Source organism: Arachis duranensis, chromosome 2 (assembly GCF_000817695.3).
Source record: "Arachis duranensis cultivar V14167 chromosome 2, aradu.V14167.gnm2.J7QH, whole genome shotgun sequence".
In the NCBI taxonomy this organism is placed as follows: Eukaryota; Viridiplantae; Streptophyta; class Magnoliopsida; order Fabales; family Fabaceae; genus Arachis; species Arachis duranensis.
In genome coordinates this window covers 30,281,954-30,286,838 of record NC_029773.3, presented here as the reverse complement: position 1 = coordinate 30,286,838, position 4,885 = coordinate 30,281,954, and positions in this window count along the sequence as shown.

The following is a 4,885-nucleotide window of genomic DNA, read 5'->3' as shown; positions in this document are numbered from 1 at the left end:
AAACTCCACCGTTGAAAATACATAAGAACAAGGTCTAGGCATGGCCGAATGGCCAGCCTCCCAAAGAGGGTTCAATCATAAAATCATGATCAATAGATGATAATACAATAGCAAAAGGTCCTATTTGTAGAGAACTAGTAGCTTAGGGTTTACAAAGATGAGTAAATGACATAAAAATCCACTTCCGGCCCACTTGGTGTGTGCTTGGGCTGATCATTGAAGCATTTTCGTGTAGAGACTCTTCTTGGAGTTAAACGCCAGCTTTTGTGCCAGTTTGGGCGTTTAACTCCCATTCTTGTGCCAGTTCCGGCGTTTTACGCCAGAATTCTTGAGCTGACTTGGAATGCCTGTTTGGGCCATTAAATCTCGGACAAAGTATAGACTATTATATATTTCTGGAAAGCCCAGGATGTCTACTTTCCAACGCAGTTGAGAGCGTGCCAATTGGGCTTCTGTAACTCCAGAAAATACCTGAAATCACAGAAAAACATACAAACTCATAGTAAAGTCCAGGAAAGTGAATTTTAACTAAAAACTAATAAAAATATAATAAAAACTAACTAAAACATACTAAAAATAATGCCAAAAAGCGTATAAATTATCCGCTTATCACAACACTAAACTTAAATTGTTGCTTGTCCCCAAGCAACTGAAGATCAAATAAGATAAAAAGAAGAGAATATGCAATGAATTCCAAAAACATCTATGAAGATCAGTATTAATTAGATGAGCGGGGCTTTTAGCTTTTTGCCTCTGAACAGTTTTGGCATCTCACTTTATCCTTTGACATTCAGAATGATTTGCTTCTCTAGGAACTCAGAATCCAGATAGTGTTGCTGATTCTCCTAGTTAAGTATGATGATTCTTGAACATAGCTACTTTATGAGTTTTGGCTGTGGCCCAAAGCACTCTGTCTTCCGTCTTCCAGTATTACCACTGGATACATACATGCCACAGACACATAACTGGGTGAACCTTTTCAGATTGTGACTCAGCTTTGCTAGAGTCCCCAATTAGAGGTGTCCAGGGTTCTTAAGCACACTCTTTTTGCCTTGGATCACAACTTTATTATTTTTTTCTTTTTCTTTTCCCCTTTTTTTCGTTTTTTTTAATTCAATGCTTTTTCTTACTTCAAGAATCATTTTTATGATTTTTCAGATCCTCAGTAACATGTCTCCTTTTTCATCATTCTTTCAAAAGCCAACATTCATGAACAACAAATTCAAAAGACATATGCACTGTTCAAGCATACATTCAGAAGTCAAAGTATTGCCACCACATCAAAATAATTAATCTGTTATAAAATTCAAAATTCATGCAATTTTTCTCTTTTCTAATTAAGAACATTTTTCATTTAAGAAAGGTGATGGATTCATAGGACATCCATAACTTTAAGGCATAGACACTAAGACACTAATGATCATAAGACACAAACATAGATGAACATAAGCATAAAAATTCGAAAAATAGGAAAATAAAGAACAAGGAGATTAAAGAATGGGTCCACCTTAGTGATGGCGGCTTGTTCTTCCTCTTGAAGATCTTATGGAGTGCTTGAGCTCCTCAGTGTCTCTTCCTTGCCTTTGTTGCTCCTCTCTCATGACTCTTTGATCTTCTCTAATTTCATGAAGGAGAATGGAATGTTCTTGGTGCTCCACCCTTAGTTGTCTCATGTTGGAACTCAATTCTCCTAGGGAGGTGTTGATTTGCTCCCAATAGTTTTGTGGAGGAAAGTGCATCCCTTGAGGCATCTCAGGGATTTCATCATGAGGAATTTCCTCATGCTCTTGATGAGGTTCTCTTATTTGCTCCATCCTTTTCTTGGTGATGGGCTTGAGGTCATGCCTTCTTAGTTGAACCGGCTTCCCTCTTGACTCTCTCTTCCATTGAGCGCCCTCTTCACAAATGTCTATGAGGACTTGGTCCAACCTTTGATCAAAGTTGACCCTTTTTGAGTTTTAAAGGGACCTCGGAGATCACCTTCTTCTTGGCCACAACTTCATAGAAGTGGTCTTGATGCTCCCTTGAGATGAATCTCTCCATCTCCCATGACTCGGAGGTGGAAGCTTTTGCCTTCCCTTTCCTCTTTCTAGAGATTTCTCCGGCCTTAGATGCCATAAATGGTTATGGAAAAACAAAAAGCAATGCTTTTACCACACCAAACTTAGAAGGTTTGCTCGCCCTCGAGCAAAAGAAGAAAGAAGAGAGTAGAAGAAGAAGAAATAGAGGAGATGGAGGTGGCTTTGTGGCTCAGCCAAGGGGGAGAAGTAGTGTTTAGGTTGTTTAAAAATGAAGGAGTGAAGATGGGTTTATATAGGGGTGGAGAGAGGGGTAGGGTTCGGTCATGTGAGGGTGGGTTGGTGGTGCACGAATTTGCAATCCGTACAACTAACTAGCAAGTGCACTGGGTCGTCCAAGTAATGCCTTACGTGAGTAAGGGTCGATCCCATGGAGATTATTTGTTTGAAGCAAGCTATGTTTATTTTATTAATCTTAGTCAGGATGCCAATAAGATTATTTGGATTTAATTGTAAGAAGTAAAAGTGTTTGGAATAAGTAATTGTTACTTTATTAATGGAGGATATGTTGGAGTTTTGGAGATGCTTTGTCCTCTGAATTTCTGCAATGTAATATTCAACTCAATTTTTTGTAAAGTTCCATCCATGGCAAGCTGTATGTAGGGTGTCACCATTGTAAGTGGCTACTTCCCATCCTCTCAGTGAAAACGGTCCAGATGCTCTGTCACAGCACGGCTAATCAGCTGTTGGTTCTCGATCATGTTGGAATAGGATCCATTGATCCTTTTGCGTTTGTCATCACGCCCAGCAATCGCGAGTTTGAAGCGCGTCACAGCCATTCAATCCTTGAATCCTACTCGGAATACCACAGACAAGGTTTAGCCTTTTTGGATCCTCAAGAGTGGCCGCCATCAGTTCTAGCTTATACCACGAAGATTCTGATTAAGGAAGCTAAGAGATGCTCATTCAATCTGATGTAGAACGGAGGTGTTTGTCAGGCACACGTTCATGGATTGAGGAAGGTAATGAGTGTCACGGATCATCACCTCCTTCACAATTAAGCACGAATGAACATCTTAGATAGGAACACACACACGTTTGAATGGAGAAATAGAAACAATTGCATTAATTCATTGAGATGCTGCAGAGCTCCTCAACCCCAACAATGGAGTTTAGAGACTCATGCCATCAAAGTGTATAAAATTCAGATCTGAAAATGTCATGAGATACAAATTAAGTCTCTAAAAGTTGTTTAAATAGTAAACTAATAACCTAGGTTTACAGAAAATGAGTAAACTATGATAGTTAGTGCAGAAATTCATTTATGGGGCCCACTTGGTGTGTGCTGGGGCTGAGACTTAAGCTTCTCACGTGCTTGGGCTGTTTTGGGCGTTCAACGCTAGGTTGTAACCTGTTTCTGGCGTTGAACTCCAACTTGTAACTTGTTTCTGGCGCTGGACGCCAGACTGCAACATGGAACTGGCGTTGAACGCCAGTTTATGTCGTCTATCTTCGTGCAAAGTATGAACTATTATATATTGCTGGAAAGCCCTGGATGTCTACTTTCCAACCCAATTGAGAGCGCGTCAATTAGACTCCTGTAGCTCCAAAAATTTCATTCCGAGTGCAGGGAGGTCAGGATCCAACAGCATCAACAGTCCTTTTTCAACCTAACTCAGATTTTTGCTCAGTTCCCTCAATTTCAGCTAGAAAATACCTGAAATCATATAAAAACACACAAACTCATAGTAAAGTCCAGAAATATGATTTTTGCCTAAAAACTAATAATATTCTACTAAAAACTAATTAAAACATGCTAAAATCTACATGAAATTACCCCTAAAAAGCGTATAAAATATCCGCTCATCACAACACCAAACTTAAACTGTTGCTTGTCCCCAAGCAACTAGATGATCAAAATAGGATAAAAAGAATTTAAGGAGTAATAAAATCTCCGAGTTTTAAGTGAAGCTCAGATTCTAATTTAGATGAGCAGGGCTAGTAGCTTTTTGTTTCTGAACAGTTTTGGCATCTCCCTTTATCCTTTGAAATTCAGAATGATTAGCATCCATAGGAACTCAGAATTCAGATAGTATTATTGATTTTCCTAGTGTAGTATGTTGATTCTTGAACACAGTTACTTTATGAGTCTTGGCCGTGGCCCTAAGCACTTTGTTTTCCAGTATTACCACCGGATACATAAATGCCATAGACACATGACTGGGTGAACCTTTTTAGATTGTGACTCAGCTTTGCTAAAGTCCCCAGTTAGAGGTGTCCAGAGCTCTTAAGCACACTCTTTTTGCTTTGGATCACGACTTTAACCACTCAGTCTCAAGCTTTTCACTTGGACCTGCATGCCACAAGCACATGGTTAGGGATAGCTTGATTTAGCTGTTTAGGCCTGGAATTACTTCCTTGGGCCCTCCTATCCACTGATGCTCAAAGCCTTGGATCATTTTCACCCTTGCCTTTTGGTTTTAAGGGCTATTGGCTTTTTCTTTTTCTTGATCCAATGATTTCTTGTACAAGTTTTTTTTTCACTACTTTTTCTTGCTTCAAGAATCAAATTCATGACTTTTCAGATCATCAATAATATTTTTCGTGTTCCTCATTCTTTCAGGAGCCAACATTCGTAAAATTCAGGATAAAATATGCACTGTTCAAGCATTCATTCAGAGAACAAAAAGTATTGCCACCACATATAATTAATTATAATTTTTATTATTAAGAACTCGAAGAATATAAATTATTTCTTTATTCTAAAAAATTTACTATCTTATTCATGTCTAATGATGATGAGAAAAATAATTTATAACTTAATTGGAAATAAAACCAGAATAGATATGCTAATTACTACTACTACT